Genomic DNA, 15,037 nt, shown 5'->3' on the forward strand with positions numbered 1-15,037 from the left:
TCCACCTCTCTGAGCTCTTGGTGTAGCAACAGCAGGGGAAATATCTCTTCCACGGAGAGTGCATGAACATTGTGCTGGCATCTTACTGAAATGAAAACATAAGACATCTTTTAGAAATAACTACAATATGCAACAATGCTATATGCAGACTCTTCTTGGATCCACTTGTAACAAAGACAAAGAGTCAGACTTTTGACCCAATCGAGAAACTAACTCTAGATCTAGATTATACTGTCTAAATCTACACCTAAACTTTAAACCAGGGCTCTGATACCACTAAAGTATGTCACGTCCCGTTCCACGGGTCCCACACATGACATACCACTACGATAACCCAAGGGAGGTCCAACACTGCCTCGACCCTTGATTGCCGTAAGGCTAACTTGTTTCCCATGCAGAACCACCATAATAGCAATAAACATTTTATCAATCCGATAGGCACAACCATTCCTACATATGCTCATCACTATAATACAAGATATGATACATAGATAATCATAACATAGAAGGTCATAACATAAGAACACCATCCCCCGAACACTGAGTATGACTTTCATACATTATATAATCCAAATTCACACATATACGAATGTCCAAGGAAAGTATAACAAAATATGGAGTTATAACATACTAGTGGATCCTGCTAATACATGCTAAAATGCTTAAATATCATACACAGCTTAAATAATACAAACTACTCTCCCAAGCACTTCATGCTTCTATCCCGCTGCTGTGCTATCACCTGGGAGGGAAAAGAAGAGGGAATGAGTAACTAGGTTACTCAGTGAGTGGCTAAACATGGAGCTATATCTCATACATAATATATATTAAAGTAAAATGTCAAAAATATATTTCAAATCCTCAAAATATTCAATATACTTTGAATGTCAAGTATAAAGTAAGAAATAAAATTTACAACAATGAAATGCTTGATAAAACTCTTTAAATCATCATGAAATCCATACAAGTAAGAAATCCAAATCCATTCTTTTGTTTAGTAGCTCATAATCCAGAAACATATAAATCTTCGGTTAAAACAATAAAATATATATCTTAAATAGCCTCAAAAACCCTCCTTTGCTAACCGTGGCCACGGTTAGGTCAGGAGCCACCAAGATGCGCGTATCTTGGTGTTGGCCGCTGGGAAGTTCGTGTGGTGACTCTGAACAACCCAACTATATCCAAGTCAGGGCTCTATGCTCCCACCTGAAATGGCATAACCGGTTTGACAGTATTCCACGCCACCTCTATATAGGTCAGCCCATGGAAACCATCCACACTCTTACTGCAGTAAGTACTGGGGTTTCCCCCTGTCACCATCAAAACCACCCCGTCAAGAACATGAAGGCCGTAGCCCACCATTTCCATGGATATGTTTAAGACAACACGGGTGTTTGCATAATAAAATCCAATTATTCATCACAACATGAAAGGGTCCTTATTCGGGACTATGTTCACAAATCATGAATGAAAGCAATAAAGAGCATTCTGGCCCGTAGGCTAAATATATTCATTAATAGGGAAGCATAAATCTCATCAAGAGATCACAAGTATTCACAAATGCCAATCTCACTCCAAAAGTCAACAACTTGTTCATAACCATGCAATGAAAACATTTTTATTAAGAACATCACACAAGAATATTCAGTGAAAACACATATATATACCTCAAATCAATTATGCCATCATCACGGTAAGATTCAATTTGTTTTACCCAAAACTCTTGGTCATCATAGGAAGAACATCAATCTTTTATAAGGATACATAATTCAAACATATCTTCTAAAACATATAGTTTTCAAATCATAACAACAACATATATATATATATATTTATGATCTTTAGTAAAAACCATGAAGAAAATCAAATCATAAATCCTCATGATTTCCAAATCCAATGAATAACATCTCAAGAGTTTTATAGATAGAAAGCTTGTCATTCAAAGGCCAATATATATATATATATATATATGCATGATATATAGTCCATGATTTAATAAAATTTCACTCACAAACTTGGCGAGCTAAGACACCATGGTGTTACTTCTCCACCGGCTCTTTCCCCTTGGTTGAAGTCTCGCCTCCTAGAAGCATTTAAACAACCAAAACAAGCAATGAAACTTTATCAATCACTTAATTAATTAAAATGAAGAACAATGCTCAAATTAAAAAAATGAGTGCTTCTAGGGTTTGCTAAGAACTCTAGCAAGAATATCTAACAAAAATGATACTCTCACAACCCTCAAAACTAACAAGAAAAGCAAAAGAAACCAAACTTGGTTTGGTGCTACAGTAACCCTAATTTAGAACATGAAAGATCTTTCTCCAATCTCAATGGATTCAAGGTTTTACAACTCCATAGTTCTTCTATTCTCTAAATCCAAACAAAACCCATCATTCTATACCCATAATATCAAAGAAATCCAACAAAAGAGAAAGAGAGGAGGAGAAGATCAAATGAAGTACTTCCTTACCTCAAAACTTCTCAAAAACCCTAAGGAAAGCTCATTCTCAAGAGATGAAGGAGAAATATTTGAGTTTTCTTCTTGATTCAAGGCAAGAATGATAGGTTAGAGAAGAGGGGATGAAGGTTCTAGAGGAGGAGAAAATTGGAGGAGAAAGGGTTTGTGGAAGTGTGTAGAAGGAATGAAATAAAAATGGCTTAAAATAGCTTCAAAACCTAAAAATATGCCTCCATACGGCCTCCCATATGACCTCCTTTCATCCCGTAAGAGTTAGCTCAAAGTTTCTGAATTTTTATCCCGAGCTATATCCAGCCCGTATAGACACTGTACACCACAAACACCTTGCACTAAAATGGCTCTAAACGGCTCATTTGGTGTCCGATTGACCTCATTTTTTATTCTAATGACTCGGGACACTCTAAGACACACTCCTAAATGAAAATAAATTAAGAAAACACATTAAAACATAAGAAAAATAAATATGAAATTTATCGAACTACCACATCTGTGAACCCTCCAATTTAGCACCTATTGTTCACAAGGTTCGAGCCTTGCATTTACCCCTTCTTGAGGGTTTTCTCCCACCTTTTCAACCTCCTTAAATACCTCAAATAAATTTTTAACATGATAGGGCATTCAAAGAACTTAAGCATGCAAGTTAAACTCAAGAGACAAAACATAAGCGAAGTAAAGAAAAAGTCAAACTCCCACAGATTACCCCTGAGTGGAGAAACACAAACCCAGGTGCATGAAATGATGTTATTACCCTCCAAACAATAAAATACCTTTTTACAAAAAACACCCTTAATTATTACTTTACTAATTCTCTTCATACGTAGAATCCTTGCTTCCTGTGAAGAATCCTTTCTTCTTGTGTATATTCCCAGCGTCATATGTAAAATCCTTACTTCTTGTGTGTAAAACATAATTAATGTGTAGTGATTCATTTTTAAGTGTATATAATTGTGTATGATATGTTGACGACATTATATTTGTTGTGTATTTGCTTTGCAGTTCTATTAACTTATGCCAGCTAGTGACAAAGAGAATTATTGACAAATCCATTGGCTTTTAAGAAGCATGTTGTTGTCATGCGGTCTTTGGTGTTTGCTATGTAGAAACTGCAATTCGCTGTGGAGCAGGCATTATATATGATGGAGGATGTCATATACAGGACTGTCCCCAACAAGATTCCGAAAGCGTTGATTGTTCGGTGTTTTGCATGTGCTGTATAGAGTAAATTCTGAATGGGGAAGCATTGGCATACCTCAAACATCCCATTCCTACGGCTACGTTACATCGCGCGAATACTCATTGACGGCTCTGTTAAATTCTGAAGGACGTTGCCAGGGATGAGAACACTGCAGTGAAGGAGGTCGCTCCACCTATACAAATGGCTCCCTGAAAAGAGGGCTCTACTAGGCAAGATGGCGCTAACAGTGAGGAGACCGATGTTGCAAAGGAAGATAACATCGTTATCGAGGTGGGGTTTATGACAGATGACAAAATGGACTTAAACGTCGCACCTACATCTGACACCTAATGTATGGTCGTAGATAATAGTATAAGTACTTTTATTTTTTTCCTTGTTTATAAATGACAACATTTGTATATGAATCCAAATGTTACACAAGAAAGTCATATAATGCACACTAACATGAAACGCTAAACAACAAAAGGAAAATAATATGCAAGAAACATAGATAATACACATAAAACATAGGTAATACTAATGAAGCATAGATACTGCACATGAAACGTACATAATATACATGAAATGTAGAAAATACACAAGAAACATAGATATTACATAGGAAACATAGATATTACACAGGAAACACATGTAATAAACATGAAATGTAGGTAATACACAACAACAACAACAACAACAACAACAACAACAACAACAACAACAACAACAACAACAAAATATACACAATTCAAGATAATATTACACAGAAACCTTTCATTGTAAGAAAAAGGTATAAATAAACCCCACTTGTATAATGCATAATCTGCTCAGTCCGCTTTAACTCATTACATGATTGATAATTATGTCTAGATTGATGGCACTAACTAAAATGTAAATCACCCGCATCGATATCATGGGACTCGATTCTCTTCCTCCTTAGACACCCAGCAATAGTGAGTGCCTTAGTAGGAGGATGTTGGGAGAGAAAAGTCTTAACATCAGCATTCATGCTGTATGAGAAGGTCTTCCTGTGGGGCAATGCATAACACAAAATACACATGAGCTATTAAACAATAGACGGGAACAACTAATAATACACAGGAAGTAGTAATAATACACAAGAAAAGTTAGAAATATGAGAAGAAGAAGAAGAAGAAGAAGAAGAAGAAGAAGAAGAAGAAGGAGAAAAAAAGATAAACTCTCTAACAGAGAAAAAGAAAAAGTCTGACAATATTTAATGTGACATGACTTAGCTGGAAAAAAACTGCACTAACTTTTCCACTCAAAAGTATTGGGCATTTCAGACTTTTCACATGCCATTAAACTAACGGATCAAACGGCATGGACTAAAAATAACTTGGATGAAAAAGGAGGGATGTAATGGAATTTTCAAAAGTCAGAGGGACTGCAATGGAAGTTTGAAACTTCCCAAGTGACTTATAAGTAATTTTCCCATTATAAAATGAGGTGGAGTTTTAAAATCAATATAAAAAAATAACAAAAGGTAAATACGTATAATATCTAATATTTACATATATAATATTTATCTGCTTTAGGAATATTTTATAATAAAATTTTTATTAATTTCAAAATTTATACTAATGTCTAAACAATTACGAATCAAAATTTTCATGTGATAAAATAAAGCATTGTTTTGTGTTAAGGGTTGCCACATATTACCGTAAAGGCTTATAAATAGAGCCCATGGATCTAAATAAAACAATTGAAGAAACAAGATGACGAGGTTAATCATACAACAAAATAATATTGTTTTCTTGTTATTTCACATTATACCAAAGAGCATTTATATTATGCATGTATATTATATTAGAGCAATGCTTGTATTATATCATTATTATCAATATTATATCCTCATATAGGTTTGGGTTATAATCATTGATGACTGTACAATATGCATGTATTTTATATCAATTTGTACACTCATCCAGCATGTATTAGAATTAGAGGAATTGTCCAAGAGGTCCCCCTATCTTTGTGGCTCGAATAAAACAACCCTCAACTATTTCATATCCTCACAATACCCCTCCTTTTCAATACATATTCCCTTAACTCTTGTAGCCTGGTTGATGGACTTAACAGCGGGGTGAAAAGACCTTCTTACCTCTTTCATAATATTTAAAGCATTAACTAATCCAAATAGGTAACCATCAAATTGTTACCTCTCCCGATGAAAGCCTTGGAAAACACTAATGGCCTTCTTCTTCACCTCTTCAACTACATAACTATTCAGAGAAAGAGCAGCACCATTTATAAGTCGCCAGTGTTAACCTGAAGGCCGCACTGTCATCATCTTGCCATCACTTACAGCCGCATTGTACCAGGCACAGCTTAAGGTTGGTTATGATCCCATTTTCAATTTTAGGGTTTTATGTAATATCTAAGAAGTATGGCAATGTTAATTCCCTTAAATCCATGGATAACCATCTTATCCATGTGTATTTCATGTTTAGAACATTAGTTGTTTGATATGCATTTGTGACATTCAATTTATGCATTGTTCTGCTTTAAATTGTATAGTAGTCGTTCATTTTTTAGTTTTTATTGTTAAAGTATTATTTATGTCTTTAATGCGATGACTTTCTATTTAATTTTTCTAAAGAAGATGTATGCCACCCAATTTTGTAATGAATTTATTTCTTTGTAAATGTTGTAAAGCTGACACAGAATATGGCAAACAACAATCGGATTCTTGTAAATGGACGGTGCTACTTAGCACCAATTGTCTCCACCCTGCGAGAATTGAAAAAGAAGATGACAAGGCGGCATTGGGAGATCTTGGGACGAATGCCATTCTGCCATCTCATGGTTGTGGAGCCCATAATCCAAGAAAGGTTGTGCTTGATGCTCTAATGCAGTTGTTTGATGAGAAAAGCAATGGATTTCAAGTTTGGTGAAAGTTATCTTCAATTCAAGCCTAAGGATATGTCACTTCTACTGGGTTTACGATGTGATGGCGATGCTATAGACTATGAGAGCAAACGGGAGAGAACTGCATTGGAGAAAAACTTTCTCCAGAAGGGAATAGACCGAAACATAGACGGTTTGAGCAGGACATTATTTAGTTTAGTAGAGAAGAAAGAAACGGACAATGAGGAAAACTTTGTGAAGTTGTTCTAATTTATCTCTTAGGTTCGTTATTGTTTACAAACACATTGTGTTCAGCAACGCCATGGTTAGCTGTATATGTTGATGACTTGTCATTGTTGGATCAATATGTGTGGGCTCAGGTAGCACATAAATGGATCAAGGATGCTATACCAGATGTTGCCACCCAAGTAAAGGATAGATGCGTAGGGAAAGAAGCAAACATAGGGTATTTAAGGGGATGTGAAGTTGCGTTGAATCTTTGGTTTTATGAGGTAACCAAGACAGGAAAGAAATCCCACTTTGGAATAACACCAGGGATTCTATCCTATGGTGAATATAGTTATAAAAAGCAAGGCTCTATTGCTACTCTGATCAATTCCCTTGAAGGAAAATAGGTAAGCCTACTTTGGCTATCATTTATGATGTATTGTTGACTTGTTCATATTATGCGTTATTGTTCAAAATCAAGTGTAATACACTTGAATTATGGAAAATACTTTAACATAAGGCAGAACAATTCATGATGTGTTTCTTCTATTTACTAACATGTGTTAATTGTTTATCATATTATTCAATTACTAATTATTTCTTTGTTTAAATTTTTGTTTCTCATGAAACAGTTTGTCAATTTGAACCCTGTGAACCAATACAAAGTGGATCTACTTGGTTCTACAATAGGTGATGGTAGGAACACATTGAAGGGTGCCGTTGAGACATCCCTTGCCATGCAATCATCAAAATTTTTAAGAACAAAAGTTTAAGGAAAAAGAATGAAGGGCCACGAACAAAGAAGAGTCACCCAACCAAAATGGCTGTGAGGGAAAAACATAGCACGAAATCATCATCTTCCATCTCCAATAAAGATTGTGGTGGTGATGAAAAATATGATAAACTGTGGGATGAGTAAGAGCACTCAGATCATAGGTTGTTACGTTTCAAGGGATGGTAGACGCACTTGAGGAGAAAGAAACACATTTCTTGCCAGAAAAAATCCACAATTTGTGACCTACCTGAACATGAAGCCACAGAACCTGCATCAAAAAAGATGAAGATGGTTGCGATAAAGATACGAAATCATCAGATGTCGGTGCAAGGCCTGCACTCCTAAGAGAGTAATTATGAGAAACCAATTACCCATGCTTCCATAACCGCCTCAAGAGCAGTGACCTTAGGGATTGCAGTGGTCCCTAAAGGGAAGCATAGAGCTCCAAGGAAGGGAAAAATTATAACACCCCTATCAGAGATGGGAATCGTAGATCTGAAAACATTAGAGGATGTCAGCTGGGCAATTAAGTCTCTGACATCGATGAAGCCTGGAGACCTTTGTACCGACATGAATTTAAATGAGTACACAGAGCCAACATTACCAGTTGATGTTGTTGCTATCCAAGACACATCAAACAAAGTTTCCAATGTTCGTAAGCCTCAAACAAACTTCATCCCAAACAAAAAACAACCACCCGGGTTTGCACGGCTAGACAACATGCAACAGTTATCACTCTCAGTGTTTCTGAACCTCCGATAGACAAGTAAGTGTCTTACTTTTTTATTAATCTTGGTATCGATATGCGCATTGATCCAAGCTTCAATATCAATATTTTTTCAAATAGAAAAACAAAGAATTCTAGAATCAAAATATTTTCTATTCATATTATGATCCATATCAACAACATATCCTTCCTCTAGGTAATCATTAATAACTATAGTAATTAATATATAATATGATTCGGCTTTTATTGTGTATAAATTATATGGAATTTCTTGGTTCCCATTTACTTGTAATGTAGATTCATAAATATATGAGTCCTCTCTATTCCCATTGTATAAAGACCTCATATAATACTTGCATATTTAATACTTTGGATCATCACTTTCATGTTTATGATTAAGATTAGAAGTTATAGTTTTTAATCTTGTTTAAATATTCATGAACTAATTCTGTTGTTTATGATCTAAATGTCATATTTGACATTAGTAGTTATTGTTTAATTATGCGATGTATCCACAACACAAGAGTGTGGACCAATGAATGGGGCTACACAACCAGTGAATGGGGCTACACAACAGGTGATCACTTGTATGCATTGGTTGATGGAAAGAGCTTGGTGCCGGATGACGTCATGGATGTGTATGTCCTTATATTGAGAGAAGATATGAAGAAGTCTCCATGTGAGTTTAAAAGGTCTGCGAGTATTGTTAGGCCAATAGCACTTGCACTATCTAGGAAGCCCCATTCCGCAGGTAGGTTAGACAACCTATTAGCCCCCTGTCTTGATGAGTACTCCATGGTTGAAGTCGTGCTTATGCCGATAATAATGAACAACTACTACCACCTAATTGTTTTAGAGAAAGATAAGAAAGAGTACCTCCATTATTCCTCGATGTCAAGCCCACTACATGACGTAGCTACAAATGAGATGGTAAGTTCATATGTTTTCATGAGTTGAAGTTGGAAATTGGAACTAACTAGCATCATGTCATTTTTTTAATAGCGAACAGTGTTGGACAAGTATCTCCAAGGTAAACTTGATGTTAGTGAGATGAGTGGATACCCATTAAAACATGTTCGGGATCGTCCACAACAAAAGATGGACATTATCAATTATTCAGTTTACATAATGATATTTATAGAACAAATCTTGAATGGAGAACAACTCCATCTACCTGAAATTGATGTCCCATGGTTGCATTTAGTGTATGCTAATGAAATATACACATATGGCCTCCGCAGAAACCCCAACACCACAAAGCAGATAGCTGTCGTACGAGAAAAAGACCAAGTTGTTGCTGATGAAGTTGCAGTGGAACATGGTGAGGCTCCGAAACCCCCGCAAGAAGAATGTGCCGCTCCCACGGTAGCTGTGCCTTTGGCATCATCAAATGAAGACCCAGTTGATACTCTTGTTTGATTTTCTTTTATGCTGCATGTTTAGTCTTTCCAGTTATCAAATAGACAGTATGGCTTTATTTTGCGGTTTTTAGTTTACTTTGTATGATAATTGGCTAAAACCTCTGTTTGGGAATTAAAATCTACTATATTTGTGCTAATATTGACAATACTGTACATGTTTGGCCTTTGTCAGTTACTATTGAAGTTTGCACTTTACGTTTTTGAATTGTCATTTAAAGCACATGTTTGCATATTAATATCTATCATATATGTGCTATTTCAGACAAAACTGTTTATATACAATGCTAACTTTTACAACATTTGTTTGCGAGTTAGGATGCAATTGTGCAAAGTATTGAGTGAACATATGTACATACTTCCAATCTAGTATTTAGTTTAGCAATTTACAATCGAAATAAAACATATTTCCATCTTAATAACTTCTAAACTTTGCAAGAAGAACTTCATTCAAAAACTATTGTTTGTACAGATACCATGCAAATCAATCCTCAATCACTGCATTACAAGTTGCCCGATTGTGTCCAATGTTATGACAATGAATGCAATGTAGATCTCGCACACCAAATGCTTGTGACTCAATTTATATTCTTCTTGGCTGACCTAGTCTTTTTTTTGTAATAGGCGGTCATATACTAAGAACGCGAGAGGTGTCCATCGGTTTATCATCGTCAGAGATGGGAAATATAGGATCTGTGTACGTTGCTCTATAAAAATCAATAGTGTGGTAGTTATCGACATAGCGATGAACATTGGTATCATTTTGCATAATTGCTGCACACACATGTTTGCATGGGAGCCTAGATACCTCCTAGCACCTGTAGGGAACATGTTCTCTAAGGCAGATTGGCAGAATAACTTTGATGGTCAAGCACTTCTAACCATTCTCCATCTGAGCGACCAACAACTAATGACTTGCTCTTCTACTGTTTCCTCAAGGACTTTGTGGATCTCGGGACAAAGATGTGTGTCCACCTTTTTATAACGTTTGCATCGATCATACATCATATTTATCAATTTGAACCTGATACAAATGCATGTTCAAATATAAGTACAAACCATAAATATTATGCAGTAACATAAAATTTTAAACTTAAATGATTAATGTTGAAGACAAGTACAAGAAAGTAATTGATTATTAACGAATAACACTAGTAAATAATAATCCTAAACAATTGACATGAATGTTAAATGTGAACTAAGAATCTCGAACATGAAAGAACGAACCTACATTGGTAGACCTTATCAACATCACATAAAGTCTTAATTGAACAGGTGCACCAAAAAATAAAGAATTAGTTATGAAATGGAAGAAATGTTTCATCCGAAATTTCATACCTAATGGAGTCTACCATGTTAGACACTAGAAGATGGCGTGCATCCTTCACCCAAGCATTAAATGACTAGGCAACGTTAGAATACATCTTAGCCCATCTTGGTCCTTAAAACAAATAATTGCACCAGTGGGTCATATCTGATTTATGAAACAACCAATTATGTGCCAGAACTGATGCAAGTGAAAGTGCATGCATAGCTTCTTCATACTCTGTGGATGTGTAAGCATATGCAACCTTGATAATCAAAGACCAGAATTAATCTTTTAGTGCTTTTCCTAGACCGCTACCAGTCTTGTAGAAGTTTGGTTGCATATATCGTAAGCAATAGGCATGTGGTGATGAAGGAAAAACCTTAATAACTGCGTTTATAAGCCCCTTAGATCTATCTGAAATAAATGTTATAATCTTGTCATAGTCATCTTTGCCATACAGTGCATCACCCAATATTGACATGAACCAAGTCCAATTTTCCTCTGTCTCATTGTCGACTATAGTAAAAGCTAAATGAAAGAAACTTTCATTACCATTCTTTCTAGTAGCACCTAATATGATCCCACCATATCTCCCTAATAAATGAGTCCTATCAAGGAATAGTAAAGGTATGTAACCCCTCTTAAATCCTTGAAGAGATGCATGGAAAAAACCCACACCTAAAATGCTGGTCGTCATTGTTGATGATGACAATGTTGCAGGGGTTGGTTACAAACACTTTATCGGCGTACCATATAAGTAAGTCACATCACACCCATAAAGAATCTCTCTTGTTTACTCTTTGCCCACCCAAGCTTGTTTATAGGGCAAATGAACACCATAATCACGTAATATATCTCATTGTATATCAACGGCATGATATAAAGGACGATCATGGAGTTTTTGAATTACTTATCTATTGACCCATTTCTTTGAAGCCTTTGGATGAGATGTCGTGCCAATATTACCACCTCAAGTGTGTGTTTCTTTAGCAGTTTTGATTCTAAAAGTGGGAAGATTATCTTCTCATGACGTATGAACACGCCACTAATAGCTAGCTTCGGCGCATCTAATAGTAACCCTTTGTGTATCATTTTTAATGAAATGAAAATCTAAGTTGCATTTGATTGCCAAATCATGTAATTCTTCTTTAAAGTGTTGTGCACTATCATAACATAGACCAATTCCGGTGATTTTTACATCAGCATTTGTTGAAGAACTTGATATTGCTAAGACCCTGCAGATAACCCTAAAGGTTGCATGGGGTATGGGTCAAAAGAAACTGTTTGCGAGAATGGATCCCAACATATGGAGAAAGAAATAAAGAGTTATTCAAAAATTTCAATGGAAAAGCTCAATAATAAATGGTAATGTTGTTCATTAATTATTAACTATGTATAACAATAACAAACGCAAAATATTAAACATGAAACTCGAATATAGGTCACAATTGACAACAAATGAAAAAATAAGCACAAAAATTATGTACGAGCCAATGGAAGAATCGGATGGACCCTCTGTCTCTACCATGTCAGTAGTGACCTCCACTATCATCATGACAACATTTTTCTTGAACATCTGGTGTATATTACACATTCATTGGAAATCACCTTGTGATTCAATACAAGAAATTGTCTTATGCCCGTCTGGAATTAAATATTTTAAAATCACATTATCGGCTTCAAGACCCCAACGCTTGCATACCTCGTATATCACTACTTCCCACCTTGTCAACACATAAAATTCCAACACACAATCTTCTTTCTTATACATCATGATGCAGTGGAGAGAATCCATCCACACCCTACAAAATAGGTGATACATTTTGGCACATGTAAACCTAAGTCACTCATGCATTCAAACTCATTTAGACAATTATGTCATTTGCATGTATGAGTCACTCATGCATACATACACCATGAAACCTAAATATGCCAAGCAAAGGTTGCAAACCTAAGAGGACAAACGTCGGGCAACTCTACTAGAGTTTCTCCTTTTCCTTCAAATGGACTCCTCAAATGAGCTCTCACCTTCAAGCTAGATGAACAAGGTGAAGAGCAACAAGGAGAAAAGCATGAGAAAGACAAAAAATAACTGGCACTTGCTTCTCCTACAAGTTCTAGTACATATACACCTTGATCGGCCAAAAGAATGATGTGATATGGCGCCAACTTTCCCTCTATGTTGAAGGGCACTTAAGGTATTTTGAAAAAACTTAACGTGAACTCTTAACAGCAGGGATGAAGAAGTAAACATTTCAAAAAAGAAGGATTGCTTAGAGACTGAAATTGTCAGAAGGACTATCTGGTAAACTAAAAAGGTTTTAGGGACTAAAAAGTAAATTTTTCTTAGAATTTTATTGTGGAATTCGATGCTAAATCTAGCATTCTTAGCTTTAACAGGTTTAGGGTAGCACTCCAAGATGAAAGAGACCTAAAAGAAGCATTTCAAACCTCAAACGATGAAGTTGGAGCTCTCGGCATCACTTATACAATGACAAGGCAAAAGTGAGTGACTTATGTGTAGCTTATGGCCAACCTTATGGCCATAAGTCAATTCCATAAGACCTTGCGGGCATGCTTATGCCTGTAAAGGGGATTCAAAACCAAGACAGAGGACCTTACGGGCATGACTTATCCCCGTAAGGACCATCTAGAGGAGTTCACGACCACAACATACGCCCGTAAGGGCAGTCGCAAGAAGCCTGTAAGCAGTTGGGTATAAATAGACATGATGTGGATTTTTAGCTCTTTATCATCTTTTATTTTGGGCGATTCTTGGAGGTGAAGTTAGGGAAGATAAGAGACGAATCTCCAGCACCTAAGGAGCAATTTCAAGGGGGATTTGGCTCGACATTCAAGAGGATTGAAGATCATAACCGTCAAGTTCACCTTGGCAGCATGCGTGGAAGCTCATCAAGGGCTTTTTCAGTGATTCTTCACCAACGCAATTGAGAAGAGGGTTTTCATATCCTTCATGTTTCCTCCTATTATTTGTATCTTGAATGCTTTCCCTCCTTTAATGGAGGGCTAATTTGTATATGTTTAGGCATAATTGAATTCTAGGGTTTATATTTTGATATTGGTCGTTGCATCTTTAATGCTTTGATTGTTTTTTTAATTATAATCTCATCTATTTGAGTCTAATAATGTGATTGAATGCTTGGTTGTTAACAAGGCAAAAGCCCTAGCTATCATACTTTGTATTACTTCGTGACAAGAAGAAATTCCATCTAGCATAGAATTGCTATAATTCGAGAGGATAGCTGGTGCACCTCTGGTTAGGGTACTTCGGAGACTTTGTTTATTGTAATCGTTCTGATTGGGTTAGTGATAAACTCTATGCTCCTTAGAATCATGTGGAGTGGATTTTAGGAGAAATCACATTTCTATTTTGCATTCGGATTGGGGATAGTCTTTGTCTACGGAGAAAAATTATCGACTTAAGAGATTGTCATTAGCCCACAATAAAATTTCATAGAGTGTTCATGCGATTGTGTTGATGTTTGCATCAGCTCTGCACCTAATCAGTTACTCTTTGCCTGAGAAATTGGGGTTGAGTATAATTCTAGAAATCTTTTAGTTCAAATAGGATTGCATGCTTAGACAATCTTTGTTCTGTACTTCATAACCCTAGAGGAATACTATGCCCGGACATCGCCTTCTTCCTTGACTTGTATCCTATTATTTCCTGTATTATCTTATTCTTGCTTACTCTTGTTTACACACACAACATTCAATCATTTATGCTATTTTTCAGGTTTAGAGTCATTTCCAGTACTCACTTTCTTCCATGTGGATCGACACTCTACTTTATGCGCACTATTATTACATGATCGGCATGTACACTTGCGTCCCTATCAATCATTAAGTATTTAGAAGGTGTTTGACAGAAGAAGTAAGCTAAGTTTAATCCCAATTTAATCCTAATTCCTCATCTGAATACGAAGCAGACAAACTTTTGAAATTATGTTATATAAATATTGTTAATTAATTTATCTTAATGATGTAGTTTAACTATATTACTTTTATATGTTAAATATGTACATTTACTATTTT

General features: G+C 35.9%; 1 long non-coding RNA gene across 1 annotated transcript; it reads right to left on the bottom strand.

The window, feature by feature from the left end:
* Positions 1 to 165: 165 nt before the first annotated feature.
* LOC120259432 lies at positions 166 to 2,631 on the bottom strand. The gene is made up of 3 exons (XR_005536108.1): positions 2,474 to 2,631; positions 2,012 to 2,083; positions 166 to 742 (listed from the first exon to the last, which is right to left on the bottom strand). It is a non-coding gene; the product is annotated as an uncharacterized LOC120259432 (long non-coding RNA).
* Between the last annotated feature and the right edge of the window lie 12,406 nt (positions 2,632 to 15,037).

Source organism: Dioscorea cayenensis, chromosome 4, assembly GCF_009730915.1.
Source record: "Dioscorea cayenensis subsp. rotundata cultivar TDr96_F1 chromosome 4, TDr96_F1_v2_PseudoChromosome.rev07_lg8_w22 25.fasta, whole genome shotgun sequence".
Classification (NCBI taxonomy): Eukaryota; Viridiplantae; Streptophyta; class Magnoliopsida; order Dioscoreales; family Dioscoreaceae; genus Dioscorea; species Dioscorea cayenensis.